Below are 18085 nucleotides of genomic sequence, written 5' to 3'. Positions count from 1 at the left end.
GAGTTGAGGTGAGGTGAGGGGAGAGGAGGTGTTGGAGATGAGGGGAGTGTTGAGAGGTGAGGGGAGGTTGGGGTTGGGGTGAGGGGAGGTTGAGGAGGTTAGGGGAGTGAGGGGAGCTGTTGAGAGGTGAGGAGGTGAGGGGAGTGAGGGGAGGTTGGAGGAGGTGAGGAGGTTGAGGGGAGTTGGAGGGGAGTGAGAGTGAGGGGAGGTTGGAGGGAGTGAGGGGAGGAGGTTGGAGAGTGAGGGGAGGTTGAGAGTTAGTGGAGTGTTGGAGAGGTGAGGGGAGGTTGAGAGTGAGGGGAGGTTGGAGAGTGAGGGGAGGTTGTTGGAGAGGTGAGGGGAGGTTGGAGAGAGGGGAGGTGAGAGTTGGAGAGGTTGGAGAGTGAGGGGAGGTTGAGAGTGAGGGGAGGTTGGGGAGTGAGGGGTTGGGGAGGGGTAGTGGCTGGGGAGTGAGGGGAGTTGTTGGAGAGTGAGGGAGGTTGAGAGTGGAGGGGAGGTTGGAGAGTGAGGGGAGTGTTGGAGAGTGAGGGGAGGTTGAGAGTGAGGGGAGGTGGAGAGTGGAGGGGAGTTGAGGGGAGGAGGTTGGGGAGGAGGGGAGGGTTGATTGGGGAAGGTTGGGGAGGAGGGGAGGTTGGAGAGGGGTGAGGGGAGTGTTGGAGGGAGGTGAGGGGAGGTTGAGGGGAGGGGTGGGGAGAGTGAGGGAGGTAGGAGGAGGGAGGTGTTGAGGGAGTGAGGGGAGTGAGAGGCAGGAGGGAGTGTTGAGAGTGAGGGGAGGTTGGGGGAGAGAGGGGTGGTTAGGGGAGTGAGGGGAGGTTGGGGAGTGAGGGGAGGCTTAGGGGAGTGAGGGGAGGGGAGGTTGGGGAGGAGGAGGGAGGTTGGGGAGAGGGAGGGGAGGTTGGGGAGAGTGAGGGGAGGTTGGGGAGGGGTGAGGGGAGGTTGGGGAGGGGAGTGAGGGGAGGTTGAGGGGAGTGAGGGGAGGAGTTGTTAGGGGAGTGAGGGGAGGTTGGGGAGTGAGGGGAGGTTAGGGAGGTGAGGGGAGGTTGGGGAGTGAGGGGAGGTTGAGGGGGAGGAGGGGAGGTTGGAGAGGTGAGGGGAGGTAGAGTTGGAGGAGGTGAGGGGAGGTTGAGGGGAGGTTGGGGAGGTGAGAGGGGTTGGAGAGTGAGGGGAGTGTTGGGGAGGGGAGGGTTGGGGGAGGAGGGGAGGTTGGGGAGTGAGGGGAGTGTTGGGGAGAGGGGTTGAGGAGGTTGGGGAGAGTGAGGGGAGTGTTGGGGAGGAGTTGAGGGGATGTTGAGAGTGAGGGGAGTTGGGAGATGAGGGGAGGTTGGGGAGAGTGAGGGGAGGTTGGGGTTGGGGAGTGAGGGGAGGTTGGGGAGGAGGGGGAGTGTTGGGGAGGTGAGGAGGGTAGAGGTTGGGGAGTGGGAGGGAGTTGAGAGTGAGGAGGTTGAGGAGGGGAGGTTAGGGGAGTGAGGGGAGGTGTTAGGGGGAGTGAGGAGGAGGTGTTGGTGGAGAGTGAGGGGAGTGTTGAGGAGGGTGAGGGGAGTGTTGGAGAGTTGAGGGAGGTTGAGGATGGTTAGGGGAGGGGGGTTAGGGAGGAGGGGTGAGGAGGTTGAGGGGAGTGTTGGGGAGTTGGGGAGTTGAGGGGAGGTGGAGTGAGGGGAGTGTTGGGAGAGTGAGGGGAGTGTTGGGGAGAGTGAGGGGAGGTTGAGAGTGAGGGGAGGTTGAGAGTGAGGGGAGGTTAGAGTGAAGGAGAGAGCGAGGGGAGGTTGAGAGTGGATTGGAGTGTTGAGAGCGAGGGGAGTGAGAGTGTTGGGGAGGTTGGGGAGGGGAGGTGAGGAGGTTGGGGAAGGGATTGGGAGTGTTGAGAGTGAGGGGAGGTTGGGGAGTGAGGGAATGTTGGGGAGTGAGGGGAGGTTGTTGGAGAGTGAGGGGAGGTTAGGGGATGAGGGAATGTTGGGGGTGGAGGTGAGGGAGGTTGAGAGTGAGGGGAGTGTTGGGGAGTTAGCGGAATATTGGTGAGTGAGTAGAGTGTTGGAGAGTGAGGGGAGTGTTGGGGAGTGAGGGGAATGTTGGGGAGTGAGGGGAGTGTTTGAGAGTGAGGGGAATGTTGGGGAGTGAGGGGAATATTGAGGAGTGAGGGGAGTGTTGGAGAGTAAGGGGAGTGTTGGGAATTGAGGGGAATGTTGGGGAGTGAGGGGAGTGTTAGAGAGTGAGGGGAGTGTTGGAGAGTGAGGGGAATGTCGGGGAGTGAGGGGAATGTTGGGAAGTGAGGGGAGTGTTGGAGAATGAGGGGAGTGTTGGAGAGTGAGGTGAATGTTGGGGAGTGAGGGAATGTTGGGGTAGTGGAGGGGAATGTTGTGGGAGGTGTGGAATGTTGAGTGGAGGTGAGGGGAGAGGAGGTGGTTGGAGAGTGAGGGGAATGTTGGGGAATAAGGGGAATATTGGATAGTGAGGGGAATGTTGGGGAGTGTGGGGAGTGTTGGAGAGTGAGGGTAGTGTTGGAGAGTGAGGGGAATATTGGGGAGTGAGGGGAATGTTGGGGAGTGAGGGGAGTGTTGGAGAGTGAGGGAGTGTTGGAGAGTGAGGGGAGTGTTGGAGAGAGAGGGCAGTGTTGGAGAGTGTGGGCAGTGTTGGAGAGTGAGGGGAGTGTTGGAGAGTGAGGGGAATCTTGGAGAGTGAGGGCAGTGTTGGGGAATGAGGGGAATGTTGGGGAGTGAGGGGAGTGTTGGAGAGTGAGGGGTGTTGGAGAGTGAGGGCAGTGTTGGAGCGTGAGGGAAGTGTAGGGGAGTGAGGGGAGTGTTGGAGAGTGAGTGTTGAGTGAGGGTGTTGAGAGGTGAGCAGTGTTGGAGAGTGAGGGGATGGTCGGAGACTGGAGTGGAGTGTTGGAGAGTGAGGGGAATGTTGTTGGGGAGTGAGGGCAGTGTTGGAGAGTGAGTGGAGTGTTGGAGAGTGAGAGTGTTGGGGAGTGAGGGGAATGTTGGGGAGTGAGGGCAGTGTTGGAGAGTGAGGGGAGTGTTGGAGAGTGAGGGGAATGTTGGGGAGTGAGGGCAGTGTTGGAGAGTGAGGGGAGTGTTGGAGACTGAGTGAAGTGTTGGAGAGTGAGGGGAATGTTGGAGAGGGAGGGGAATGTTGGAGAGGGAGGGGAATGTTGGGGAGTGAGTGGACTGTTGGAGAGTGAGGGGTGTGGGGGAGAGTGAGGGGGGAGTGGTGGAGAGTGAGGGAGAGTGGTGGAGAGTGAGGGGGAGTGATAGAGAGTAAGGGGAGTGGTGGAGAGTGAGGGGGAGTGGTGGAGAGTGAAGTGATAGAGAGTAAGGGGAGTGGTGGAGGTGAGGGTGGTGGGGAGTGAGGGGTGAGGGAGTAGAGTGGTGGAGGAGGTGAGGGTGGTGGTGAGGGTAGTGATAGAGATGGGGGAGGTGGAGTGGAGTGAGGGGTGGTGGATGAGTGATAGAGAGTAAAGGGAGTGGTGGAGTGAGGGGTGGTGGAGGTGAGGGAGTGTAGAGAGTAAGGGAGTGGTGGAGTGAGGGTGGTGGAGGTGAGAGTGATAGAGTGTGGGAGGTGGAGGGGTGGAGAGTGGGGAGTGGTGGTGGAGGGTGAGGGGAGGTAGAGTGGAGTGAGGGAGTGGTGGAGAGTGAGGGGGAGTGGTGGAGAGTGAGGGGACTGGATGGGAAGTGAGGGAGTGAGAGTAAGTGTGGTGGAGTGAGGGAAGTGGAGGTAGAGAGTAAGGTAGGAGGTGAGGTGTGGGGAGTGATAGAGAGTAAGGGGAGTGGTGGAGAGTGATAGGAGTGGGGTGGTGGAGAGTGAGGAAGTGAGGGGGAGAGAGTAAGGGGTGGTGGAGGTGAGGGGGTGATAAGAGGTAAGGAGGGTGGTGGGAGTGGGAGTGAGGGAGAAGGGGTAGGAGGTGGTGGAGTGAGAGTGAGAGAGTAAGGGGAGTGGTGGAGAGAAGGTTTGGTTTTATTAATCATAAATATCGCCAAAATTCCCAGGACAGGTCAATCAAAAACTCATATTCACCTCAATCTGTCAATCCGTAATTCATTCGCTGCTCAATTTACCAGTTCCATTTCCTGTCAGATATTTAGACACCTGCCTCAAGTACCCATTTCTCTTTTATTTTTAAGATGCATTTGATTATTCTCCGTTTATATATATATATATATATATATATATATATATATATATATATATATATATATAATATATATATATATATATATATATATATGCAAAACAACCACTGTGAAAGAATAGCGAAATTCCAAATCATCGGATTGATTTTCAAGAGGTTGAGAAAGTTGTATGAAGCAAGTCCATGATCAACAAGAATATAATTGAGTCATGTTTCATAAAAAACAGTTTTGAAAATAATATGAATATTTCCTTTGGTTTATTATAATTAATAAAATTTGGAAAGAATTTAATAATACGTTAAACAAATAATAAATCTTAATTCTTGGGTAGAGTACTAGGGTTGGGCAAATATTTTGTTAGTGGGATGTATCGTGTTCCTCCTTTCTTATGAATCGGGTGTCGTCACGCGTCAGGAGTTGCTTAGTCGTGGGATGTGATGGTGAGGTGTAGTCTAGGCCCTTCATATGCCTTCCTTTGATGTATTGTTTTTATAGTTCCTTGTTAATGTGAGAAGTCACGAAAACGCTTGGAATTTTACTGTTCTTTCACAGTGGTTGTTTTACATATTCTGATATCGCCTGCTTACTGTATATTTCGATCCCCTTCTGGGATCCTCTTCAGCAGATACATAAGTGAAAGGAGAGCACGAATATATAGGGAAGGTTGCACCTCACCTCGTACAAGGGAGTGGCACATGGGGGGACGTGTCAAGTAGTGAGTGGGTGAGATGACAAGTCCTGTAACGAAGCCAAAATTCTGGGTAGGAAGTTTCTTTGTGCTGTTTGATTCCTGATCTTGTGCTGGCGTTCTGTATTAGGTTGGGCGTTGGTATTTACTTCTTGAATGCGAATTTTGAAAAGTCAACTGGTTTCCATTGTCTCTGTGAGATGTTCAAATTGGGAGTGGTAGCTATGAGGGCAGATTCCATGATTTTGCATTTGTAGCTGCAGTGTGATTTATGTTTGATGGTGGCAGCTTCCAAATGAATATTGTGATTGTTGTTGTTGACATGTTGAAAAATGGCTAGATCCTGTGCATGACATTGTGCCCTCTGGTGTTCAATGATCCTCGCAGATAGCGTTCGACCTGTCTCTCCTATGTATACTTGGTTACAGTCTCTACATGGTACCTGGAAAATTCTTGGTGTATAATATGGATGAGAACTGATTGTTAATGTTATGAACGAGAAGAGGCTAGATGTCGGTAAGTTAAATGAGGGTAAGAGAATTTCAGTGGAGAGAAGTAAATGGGATTAAATCAGGTGTATCTGAGAGAGAGCTGGAGGTAAAGAGCGGGTAGCAGTAATATTAAATGATCAACTATGGAAGAAGAGCAGGGCACAGGATGTAAATTCAAGAATTATGAGGGCCAAAATAGGGAGGGATGTGAGAAGTGAGGTATAGTAAGGGGTGATGCACTTGCAGAATAGAGGAGTGTAGAAGTGTTCAGCGAATGTTTAGAGAATTTTGCAGCAACTGAGAAAATAATTGTTGTGGTGGACCTAAATGCTGAGGATAGAGAAACTGTTGTATTGGAGAGGGCGTTGGAAGGAAGCTGGGAGTGCCCGGTGTAAATGATAATGGTGGCCTCTAATTGAAATATGTGTAGAGAAAGGTTTGGTAATAGATAATACATATTTTAAGAAAAAGAGGATAAGTAAGTATGCAATGGCAGAAGTTTGTTAGATGGTGTAACAGAAGATAACAGAAACTGATGGGTAGACTAGGGTAGAGTGGCAACAGACATATCAAATCATTATTTAGTGGTAGCTACAATGTAAGTGGTAGATGGGTACAAGAAGAATGCCGTCGGAAAATAGGAATGAAGCGGTAATTAATAAATTAAAGGAAGAGATAAGGTAAGATAAAAGCAACTATTGAAAAAATTGGGATAAAGTACAGGTAATGAGGAGAGGATGGAAGGAGGATGATGGGGTAGATTTAAGAATGCAGTGTCAGTGTGTAACTGAAGTTCATGGGTGTAGGAGAGTGGGTGCAGGTGGGAAGAGAAGCGATTAGTGAATGAGGTGAAGAGGATAATAAAAAAGAAAAAAATAGTATGTGAGGGTTTCACAGTGTAGGAGTGATATACGGAGGGAGAAATATTTGGAGAGAAAATAGGTTAAAAGTGTAGGAGAGCAAGTGAAAGAATGGATGAGGTTTTATCAACAAATTTTGCTGAGAATAAGAGAACAGTTTTGGAGTGATGTTAATGAGTTGAGAAAGACTAGAGAACAAACTAATTTAACAGTTAAAAACAAAAGGAGTAATTAATTATAAGTGGAGGTGGAAATATTGGTAAGATAAAGGGAAATGTTTTGAAGACTATTTTAATTGCTTTTAAAGAGAGGGAGGCAGTGATTTAATGTATTGGACGGGAAGGTATAACATCTTGTAGGAGGAAGAACCCGATGAGTGTGGGGGAAGTGCGTCAAGCTGTGGGTCGAATGAAAGGGGGTAAAGTAGCTGGGATAGATGATATCAAGACAGAAAAGTTAAATGGAGGTGGAGATGGTGATTTGGAGTTGTTGGTGAATTTGTTTAGTATATGCACGAAAGAGAGGGGGAAAATATCTAAGGATTGACAGAGAGCAGAATAAACAAGGATAAAAGAGAAAATAAGAATGATAGTGGAATAAGCTTGTTGAGTATACTGAGTAAAGCATATGCTAGAGTTGTTATTGAAAGAATTAAGGGTAAGACAAGGATCTCTGAGGAAGAAGGTTTTAGGAAGGGGAGGGATCTGTAGAACAAGAGCTTATATCGAAGAATCTAAGTAAACAAAATTTAGATAAAAATAAGAATTTTTTTGATGCATTTATGGCTTTTGAAAAGTCATGTGATAGGATGGTTAGGGGAAAATGTGACAGATGTTGCAGATATATGGAATAGGTGGCAGGCAGTTAGGATATTGTGTTTGAGGGCTATGTGTGGTGTGAATATTATGCAGAGAATTCGGAGCGTAGAGATTAGAAGAAGGTTTGAGGGTTACCGAAAGTATTATTCACAGGGCTGATGAAGTGTTCTTGAGGTGGTTTGGACATTTGGTGAGGTTGGAGCGAAATATAGGATGTCTAGGAGGATGTATAAATCTGGGGTGCAAGGTAGGAGGGGTAGGAGTTGTTCCAAGAAAGGCTCTAAGGAATGGGCGAGGGAGGCTTTGAGTGCTAGAGGCTTGGGCATCCAACTGCTATGTATGAAAGCGTTAGATAGGAGTGAGTGGAGGCAAGTGGGTTTTATGACCGGTCAGCCGGACTGGAGTCCTGGAGGGGAGGGGATGCTACAGTTAGGTTAGGTTATCTGAACTGTGGTGTCAACACGCTTCTGGCAAGACAGTGATTAAATGAGTGATGGTGTAAAAGTTTCTTTTTTTTTGTCACCCTACCTAGGTGGGAGACAACCCGTGTGTCAAAAAAGATATATAGAAAAAAGGGGAAGAGAAAGAGAGAGAGAGAGAGAGAGAGAGAGAGAGAGAGACAGACAGACAGACAGACAGAGACAGAGACAGACAGACGCAGTTGAAGTGCAAATATAGAATGGTTATTTGCGACTTGAAAAGCAGGGAAAATATAAATAAATATAGGTTTTTGTACAGCGCCTGGATAAAGTGTTGAGAGCGAGGCGGAAGAAAGAAAACCTGTGTGAAGTGAGGAGACGGAAATAGAAACTCACCTGTGAACTGAGTCCGAATGTGTGAGGAAAGATGTTAAAAGATTTGGAACAGGGGTGAGGGATTTAGGATTAGAGAGAGAGAGAGAGAGAGAGAGAGAGAGAGAGAGAGAGAGAGAGAGAGAGAGAGAGAGAGAGAGAGAGAGAGAGAGAGAGAGAGAGAGAGAAGTAAGAAAAAAGAGTGGAAATAGAAAGGTGACACTACAGGTGCATTGTTAAAGGTCTCCACTAGGTGGCATCAGTCACTGGATGAGCATGGCTGGTGACTTCCACATGGCTGGTGACTTCCACATGGCTGGTGACTTCCACATGGCTGGTGACTTCCACATGGCTGGTGACTTCCACATGGCTGGTGACTTCCACATGGCTGGTGACTTCCACATGGCTGGTGACTTCCACATGGCTGGTGACTTCCACATGGCTGGTGACTTCCACATGGCTGGTGACTTCCACATGGCTGGTGACTTCCACATGGCTGGTGACTTCCACATGGCTGGTGACTTCCACATGGCTGGTGACTTCCACATGGCTGGTGACTTCCACAGTGTATATCACCAAGAACTCTGAGCACAACTACCAACACCTTGAGTCTCTGGCTCCACTTTACTCTCCCTGTGTTAGTATCTCCTGGAAAGTTTTCTTGGACAGTTCTTAATGGCGCAGAGCCTGTAAGTTACAACTTCGAGCCGATGTGCCATAAGACCCTGGGATAGGGTGACCCAAAAGAAAGAAAACACTCTCACCATCACTCATTCAATCACTGTCTTGCCAGAAGCGTGCTAACATCAAAGTTCGGATGGTTCTCCGAGCTGCAGCATTCTCACTCCTGCTTCAGCATACATGGACTGTAATTTAAACCTCCAGGACTCAAGTCCGACTAACCGGTTTCCTTAAATCTCTTTATAAATATTATCCTCCTCATACTTGATCTATTACTGTGGAATGTTAAACAAACCATACCACGGGCGGGGATAGAACCCGCGACGATCTGGAGTTTTGAGACTCTGATCGCGGGTTCTATCCCCGCCCGTGGTATGGTTTGTTTGCAATCGTGTCATTACGATTTCGTGAGTCACTGTGGAATGCTAATGTTACCTAGTTCGCCTCATCCAAGATCGTCACCCCGATGTACATGACTGCTGTGCAGAGCGTATTTATAAGTGTGAGGAGATGTCAGCACATCAGTCACCTGCTTACACCTACATTAACCTGGGAAAAGCGATGGCTGGTTATATTTGCATCTGAAAAAACACAAATGAAACTCATCTCAAGACAAGATGATATTAATATTGGTAGTGTGGAAAGAATTAATGTAGGAGCGTTAGAGCCGGACGAGGACGTTGCTGTGATTGGGATGACAAATGAATAACCAACTTTGAAGACTCAGCCAGTCATGTGGCAAATGATGCAAGGAAGACGGTCAAGAAGCTTACAGGGTTGGAAGGCGGTCAAGAAGCTTACAGGGTTGGAAGGCGGTCAAGAAGCTACAGGGTTGGAAGGCGGTCAAGAAGCTTACAGGGTTGGAAGGCGGTCAAGAAGCTTACAGGGTTGGAAGGCGGTCAAGAAGCTTACAGGGTTGGAAGACGGTCAAGAAGCTTACAGGGTTGGAAGGCGGTCAAGAAGCTTACAGGGTTGGAAGGCGGTCAAGAAGCTTACAGGGTTGGAAGGCGGTCAAGAAGCTTACAGGGTTGGAAGGCGGTCAAGAAGCTTACAGGGTTGGAAGACGGTCAAGAAGCTTACAGGGTTGGAAGACGGTCAAGAAGCTTACAGGGTTGGAAGACGGTCAAGAAGCTTACAGGGTTGGAAGACGGTTAAGAAGCTTACAGGGTTGGAAGGCGGTCAAGAAGCTTACAGGGTTGGAAGACGGTCAAGAAGCTTGCAGGGTTGGAAGGCGGTCAAGAAGCTTACAGGGTTGGAAGGCGGTCAAGAAGCTTACAGGGTTGGAAGACGGTCAAGAAGCTTACAGGGTTGGAAGGCGGTCAAGAAGCTTACAGGGTTGGAAGGCGGTCAAGAAGCTTACAGGGTTGGAAGGCGGTCAAGAAGCTTACAGGGTTGGAAGGCGGTCAAGAAGCTTACAGGGTTGGAAGGCGGTCAAGAAGCTTACAGGGTTGGAAGGCGGTCAAGAAGCTTACAGGGTTATGCCGCATCTTGTACCTGCTTGACAGCAGTTGTCACAAAACAATCAACTTACTCATGACTCACGAAGTCGTAATAACACGATTGCTAACAAACCACGGGACTTGTAGGGTTAGAACCCATGGCGAGTGAGTCGTAAAACTCCAGGCCAGTGCGTAAACCACTGGGCCATCTGGCTGCAATAAGATTCATCCAACTAGGTACATTTATATACCATAGGAAGGTTAGCATAGGCCACAACTGTGACCACAAATGTAAGTTTTACAGACGAATCTTCCGCCAGCGGGAAATTCATCTGCCGCTGGCAATAAATGGTTCTCTGAGCCATTTATCTACAGGTTACCTGAGTTTATGTGCAGTAATTTTTAACCAAGTATAAACCTGTAAATGATGTGTAGTGAAGATATATAAGGAGGAATGCTTTTAAATCAGCTGAGAGAAGATAATACCTTTTGGCTGTAAAATTAATACAGGAGCTGGACCTGACTCATGTACAGCCTTTAAGCGTAACAGAGAGGAGAGGGGAGAGGCATGGGAAACGAACAGAAGAGAGGGTATAGGAAGAGAGAAGGACGATATAATGAGAGAGGGGAAAGGGAAACGTTTGAGGGAAGAGCGGAAAAAAATATGAGAGGAAAGAGAAGATTGGAGGAAAAGGGGAAGAAATGGGAGGATATGGTAGATGGGAAGGGAGGAGGTGAGAGGGGAAAGAAGGGGAGGAAGTGGGAGAGAGAAATAAGAGGGAGGGGGAGAGAGAAGGATGAGAAAGATGGGAAAGATTAGATAGAGGGACGGGTTATGTTAGGTAAGATTTGTCAGGAAACAAGACAAGTGTTTCCTGACGCAGGTCTTAGTTATAGGATGACCCGCAGCTGGAGCTTTTGGTCATCTGACCGAGGCGGGGAGAAACAGAAGACGGAAGGGAGATGAGGGGAAAAAATGAAAGGAGAATAGAAAGGAGAGATATGGAGAGATATACACCAGATACTCCATATAAACACTGGCCGACCTTCTTAACGCGGGAAATCTTAAGCACTAAAAACGAGGATGTATTTCGTTACGTACAACGCAGCCAAACAAGAAGTATGGCGGCAGGACACGGGCAACCAAGAGCACTTCGACTCTAGCTGTACCTGTCATCAGAAGCAAAAGTTTATCAGTTTTATTTACTGTATATACCGTATCTGGTTAATTACGTCTGCATGTCCCATGTTCACCACCAGTCAAGAACACTTTAAGCTCTACACTGGTCATATTTGGATTAACCAAAGCCCCATTATTTATATCCTGGGATAAACATCCCTCTGCGTCAAGAGTCATTGTTTCTCTCAGTTCAGACACATCCTGAGACACATGCTCATCAAGGTGTATAATTTACCCTGATCATCACTTCTTCTTTGGTTGTGTGTTAACCATCAGTGTTTCCTCTTCTTATATACGAAATACTCTTTGAAATGTTAATTGTTTTGGGACTATTTTGTTAATTTCGGCCAATGTTTGATTTAAGGTAAACTCAAGTAATACTGAGTCTGTCGCCGTCCACAAAATGATTGTGTTGTACACCGAGGGTAAGATAATATCTCTTAGATCGTAAACTAAGCTGAGGTAGGATAATATCTCTTAGATCGTAAACTAAGCTGAGGTAGGATAATATCTCTTAGATCGTAAACTAAGCTGAGGTAGGATAATATCTCTTGCACTTTAAATTTAGGTAGGATAACAGCTCTTAGCTTGTAAATTAAGCTGAGGTAGGATAAGAATAATTAGCTTGTAAAATGATTGCAGGAGATCTTAAGATAACATTTGTTGATGATTAACTGTTTAAAACTGAAATGGAAATAGATGAGTGAGAGAAGTTGAAGAGAGAGAAGAATGAGGAGGAGAAGAAGTGAGAGACATGAAGGAAAAGGAAAAGGCAGACGAAAGGGAAGGGAGGAACCAGAGAGGAATATTTTTGCTGTTATTGTTGTCGTCTTCACCCCCCACTTCATTCTTCTTTTTCTTCTTCTTTTCTTTTCCTTCTTCATTTTTTGTTAACTTTCTTTTTCTCTTCTTCCCTGCCTGTTATGTCTTTTGTTTCTTGCATTTCTTTCTTCACTTCCTTCTTATACTTCTTTATTCTTGTTTCCTTCTCTTCTTTATCTTATCTTAAATTCGAAAGATATTTTTAATCTCATTTCTCCCATCTCTCTCTTCTATATCTTTTCTTTAGTCTCCTCATTCTCCTCAAGGGTCAATCAGAACACCTCATTGTGGGAAGGAACCAACCAATCAGAGCACTATGGTAACTACCTGCTTACGTCACAGCACATGAGAGCCAATCAGAGTCCATCAACACGGGGAGGTGGGAGAGAGCCAATCACAACCCTTCATAAAAAAAGGGTGGGAGAGGGCCAGTCAGAGTCCCTCATCAACAGAGGGTGTAAGAGATAACCAGAGTCCCTCATCAGCAGAGAGTGTGAGAGACAATCAGAGTCCCTCATCAACAGAGGGTGTGTGAGACAATCAGAGTCCCTCATCAGCAGAGAGTGTGAGAGACAATCAGAGTCCCTAATCAGCAGAGAGTGTGAGAGACAATCAGAGTCCCTAATCAGCAGAGAGTGTGAGAGACAATCAGAGTCCCTCATCAGCAGAGAGTGTGAGAGACAATCAGAGTCCCTCATCAACAGAGGGTGTGTGAGACAATCAGAGTCCCTCATCAGCAGAGAGTGTGAGAGACAATCAGAGTCCCTCATCAACAGAGAGTGTGAGAGACAATCAGAGTCCCTCATCAGCAGAGAGTGTGAGAGACAATCAGAGTCCCTCATCAGCAGAGAGTGTGAGAGACAATCAGAGTCCCTCATCAACAGAAAGTTGGGAATAAAAGCAATCAGAGGATCTCATCAGAAGAGTGGGCAGGAGAGACACTCAGAGCTTATCGTTAACAGAGTTGGGGAGAATCAGAGAGAAGGAAGAGGAATGAGGAGAAGAGGTATAAGAAGAAGAAAACAAAAAGGGGAAAGAGGAATGGTGGGGGAGAGAGAGAGGGGGGGGTTGTAAATGTGACGTAGGTGGGAAGGGAAGAGGAAAGGTGGGGGATAGAGAGGTGGGTTTTAACTGTGACGTAGGTACCAGGCACGCTCACTGCTTACAAATTTACGACCTAATTACAGCAAATACCTAATCTGTGGTGCTAGGTTCCCGAGTTTAATTAACGGATCCTAAATCTGTATATTAATATTGTCCTTCTAGTCTGCTGATATACTACGATAATTTCCACCTTCGATGCGGCCTTAAGGGACAGATAATTAATTTATTCTTATAAATTTAAGTACATTAGTTTTCATTATCGACTTTATTTAATAGGAATAGGTACATAGTTTAGGTCTAAAAACAGAGATCAGAATAAATCTGTGTGTGTCTTATAGTAACCTCTCATAGTGTGTGTCTTACAGTAACCTCTCATAGTGTGTTTTACAGTAACCTCTCATAGTGTGTTTTACAGTAACCTCTCATAGTGTGTGTCTTACAGTAACCTCTCATAGTGTGTCTTACAGTAACCTCTCATAGTGTGTCTTACAGTAACCTCTCATAGTGTGTGTCTTACAGTAACCTCTCATAGTGTGTTTTACAGTAACCTCTCATAGTGTGTGTCTTACAGTAACCTCTCATAGTGTGTCTTACAGTAACCTCTCATAGTGTGTCTTTACAGTAACCTCTCATAGTGTGTCTTACAGTAACCTCTCATAGTGTGTTTACAGTAACCTCTCATAGTGTGTGTCTTACAGTAACCTCTCATAGTGTGTTTTACAGTAACCTCTCATAGTGTGTGTCTTACAGTAACCTCTCATAGTGTGTCTTACAGTAACCTCTCATAGTGTGTCTTACAGTAACCTCTCATAGTGTGTCTTACAGTAACCTCTCATAGTGTGTCTTACAGTAACCTCTCATAGTGTGTTTTACAGTAACCTCTCATAGTGTGTGTCTTACAGTAACCTCTCATAGTGTGTGTCTTACAGTAACCTCTCATAGTGTGTCTTACAGTAACCTCTCATAGTGTGTCTTACAGTAACCTCTCATAGTGTGTCTTACAGTAACCTCTCATAGTGTGTTTTACAGTAACCTCTCATAGTGTGTTTTACAGTAACCTCTCATAGTGTGTCTTACAGTAACCTCTCATAGTGTGTTTTACAGTAACCTCTCATAGTGTGTTTTACAGTAACCTCTCATAGTGTGTTTTACAGTAACCTCTCATAGTGTGTTTTACAGTAACCTCTCATAGTGTGTTTTACAGTAACCTCTCATAGTGTGTCTTACAGTAACCTCTCATAGTGTGTCTTACAGTAACCTCTCATAGTGTGTTTTACAGTAACCTCTCATAGTGTGTCTTACAGTAACCTCTCATAGTGTGTCTTACAGTAACCTCTCATAGTGTGTTTTACAGTAACCTCTCATAGTGTGTCTTACAGTAACCTCTCATAGTGTGTTTTACAGTAACCTCTCATAGTGTGTCTTACAGTAACCTCTCATAGTGTGTCTTACAGTAACCTCTCATAGTGTGTCTTACAGTAACCTCTCATAGTGTGTCTTACAGTAACCTCTCATAGTGTGTCTTACAGTAACCTCTCATAGTGTGTGTCTTACAGTAACCTCTCATAGTGTGTCTTACAGTAACCTCTCATAGTGTGTCTTACAGTAACCTCTCATAGTGTGTGTCTTACAGTAACCTCTCATAGTGTGTCTTACAGTAACCTCTCATAGTGTGTGTCTTACAGTAACCTCTCATAGTGTGTCTTACAGTAACCTCTCATAGTGTGTGTCTTACAGTAACCTCTCATAGTGTGTTTTACAGTAACCTCTCATAGTGTGTCTTACAGTAACCTCTCATAGTGTGTGTCTTACAGTAACCTCTCATAGTGTGTGTGTGTGTCTTACAGTAACCTCTCATAGTGTGTGTCTTACAGTAACCTCTCATAGTGTGTGTCTTACAGTAACCTCTCATAGTGTGTGTCTTACAGTAACCTCTCATAGTGTGTGTCTTACAGTAACCTCTCATAGTGTGTGTCTTACAGTAACCTCTCATAGTGTGTGTCTTACAGTAACCTCTCATAGTGTGTGTCTTACAGTAACCTCTCATAGTGTGTGTCTTACAGTAACCTCTCATAGTGTGTGTCTTACAGTAACCTCTCATAGTGTGTTTTACAGTAACCTCTCATAGTGTGTGTCTTACAGTAACCTCTCATAGTGTGTTTTACAGTAACTTACAGTAACCTCTCATAGTGTGTCAGTAACCTCTCATAGTGTGTGTCTTACAGTAACCTCTCATAGTGTGTTTTACAGTAACCTCTCATAGTGTGTGTTTACAGTAACCTCTCATAGTGTGTTTTACAGTAACCTCTCATAGTGTGTGTCTTACAGTAACCTCTCATAGTGTGTTTTACAGTAACCTCTCATAGTGTGTGTCTTACAGTAACCTCTCATAGTGTGTTTTACAGTAACCTCTCATAGTGTGTGTCTTACAGTAACCTCTCATAGTGTGTTTTACAGTAACCTCTCATAGTGTGTGTCTTACAGTAACCTCTCATAGTGTGTCTTACAGTAACCTCTCATAGTGTGTGTCTTACAGTAACCTCTCATAGTGTGTTTTACAGTAACCTCTCATAGTGTGTGTCTTACAGTAACCTCTCATAGTGTGTTTTACAGTAACCTCTCATAGTGTGTCTTACAGTAACCTCTCATAGTGTGTCTTACAGTAACCTCTCATAGTGTGTCTTACAGTAACCTCTCATAGTGTGTTTTACAGTAACCTCTCATAGTGTGTTTTACAGTAACCTCTCATAGTGTGTGTCTTACAGTAACCTCTCATAGTGTATCTTACAGTAACCTCTCATAGTGTGTCTTACAGTAACCTCTCATAGTGTGTCTTACAGTAACCTCTCATAGTGTGTGTCTTACAGTAACCTCTCATAGTGTGTGTCTTACAGTAACCTCTCATAGTGTGTGTCTTACAGTAACCTCTCATAGTGTGTGTCTTACAGTAACCTCTCATAGTGTGTCCTACAGTAACCTCTCATAGTGTGTGTCTTACAGTAACCTCTCTTAGCAGTAGTTTTAACTTGTTCCTGGTTACTGTAAGTAGTCGTTTATTAAAAACTGTAAATATTGGTTAAATCATCTTTCACACATGTGTTGCTAAGCAGTCCTGTTAAACAGTCCTGTTAAACATTCCTGTTAAACAGTGTTAAAATATAAGTTAATATTTTTGTAATGTATTTTTTGTGACTTAATTCATGTCTGTATAAATAACGTATTGTGATTGTAACCAGATATTAACATGTTAACAGTTCAATACCGTTGTAACTTGTTCATCTCTCATAACTTTGGTGCCCACTTCTTGGACCCATCATGTTCTCAGACGTTATTTATGTTTTCAGACGTTCTTTCTGTTTGTGAGACGTTCCTTCTGTTTGTAAGACGTTCTTTCTGTTCGTAAGACGTTCTTTCTGATTGTGAGACATTCCTTCTGTTTGTAAGACGTTCTTTCTGTTCGTAAGACGTTCTTTCTGTTTGTGAGACGTTCCTTCTGTTTGTAAGACGTTCTTTCTGTTCGTAAGACGTTCTTTCTGTTTGTAAGACGTTCTTTCTGTTTGTGAAACGTTCCTTCTGTTTGTAAGACGTTCTTTCTGTTTGTAAGACGTTCTTTCTGTTTGTAAGACGTTCTTTCTGATTGTGAAACGTTCCTTCTGTTTGTAAGACGTTCTTTCTGTTTGTAAGACGTTCTTTCTGTTTGTAAGACGTTCTTTCTGTTTGTAAGACGTTCTTTCTGTTTGTGAGACGTTCTTTCTGTTTGTGAGACGTTCTTTCTGTTTGTGAGACGTTCTTTCTGTTTGTGAGACGTTCTTTCTGTTTGTGAGACGTTCCTTATGTTTGTGAGACGTTCTTTATCTCCTTATTCTTATTTACTTAGTTTGATTTTCCCTCTTTCATGCTTTCATTTTCTCTTTATTTCTCATGATTATGTATCTGTTTATCTATCAATGTATCTGTACGCTTTCATCTCTCTTTATCAATCTACATCGCTATATCTGTTTGTCTATCTATATATCTACATCTAAAACTCCCTCTCGAAGGAGAAGAGGAGTTAAGGAGGAAGGAGACAGGAGGAGAAAGAGAGGGGAAAGAGAGGGAAAAGGGGGAAGAGGGAAGGGGAAGTGATACGTTGGGTCATCACAACCCAACACATTTCAGATCTCTAGGCACACAGTGATGATAGTCAGGGGGAGGGGGAGGGGGAAGGGGTGAGGGAGAAGTAAAGGGTGAAGGGAAAGTGGAAGGAAAGGATGAGGGAGGAATGGTGAAGATGGGAATGAAAGTGAATAAAGGAAAGTAATACAGGGAAGGGAGAAGACAAATGTGAAAGGAAGGGTTGAGGTAAGAAGATAAAAAATGGATTGAAAAAGGGTGAGTGGGGTGAAGAGGGAGCAGAGGGGAAATAAGAATAGAGGAATGGGAAGTGAGGAAATGGAGAGGGGAGAAAAAAGAAGAAAAAAGGGAGAGAGAGAGAGAGAGAGAGAGAGAGTAAGAGAAGAAGAGACATACGTGGCTGGTTGGTATATCATGGCAACTGATACTATGACTCCCATAAAGTATCAGTTGTATCATCAAAACTACACTCATTTGTGATTAGTAATGCCATTCCTCCGCCTTTCCCTATTTCATATCTTTCCTTATCACTTGTTATCCTGCTGAGATATGGCACCTGATATTTCATTTAGTTTTGTCTCTGTGATAGCTATGGTGTCTGGAGTTACCTTTCCTAGCTGTTCTTTATTAATCCTGTTTGATAATCATCAGCGTTTGTGTTCATTACTGAGGCGTATTTATTTTATCATTCAATGAAACCATTGAATGATAAACGGAATATAGACTTTCTGCTTGTTGCTCAAGTGACAGTAGAGGGAAAGGTGGGGCTGGAGCTGGTGTGTATCATTACAGGGTTAGGGATAAGGTAGACAGGAAGGAAGGGTAGGGTGTAGGGATAAGAAAAAGAGGGTGGAGGTTAACGTTAGTGTTGGTGTTATGGAAATGTGGAAAGAGATGACGGGCCTGGTAATGGACACACCAGGGAAGGGACCGGAGGTGTACCTCGAGGAGTTCCTTGAGGCTTGGTGCTCCCT

General features: G+C 45.2%; 1 protein-coding gene across 1 annotated transcript in view; it reads left to right on the top strand.

The window, feature by feature from the left end:
- LOC128692479 (centrosomal protein of 104 kDa) overlaps window positions 1–18085 on the top strand; it is a 414264-nt gene that overhangs the window by 160067 nt on the left and 236112 nt on the right. The gene's annotated exons all lie outside the window — the stretch shown is intronic.

The sequence above is a fragment of the Cherax quadricarinatus genome, chromosome 30 (assembly GCF_038502225.1).
Source record: "Cherax quadricarinatus isolate ZL_2023a chromosome 30, ASM3850222v1, whole genome shotgun sequence".
In the NCBI taxonomy this organism is placed as follows: Eukaryota; Metazoa; Arthropoda; class Malacostraca; order Decapoda; family Parastacidae; genus Cherax; species Cherax quadricarinatus.
Note: the sequence above shows the minus strand (reverse complement) of the source record. Positions and strands in the feature narration are given on the sequence as shown.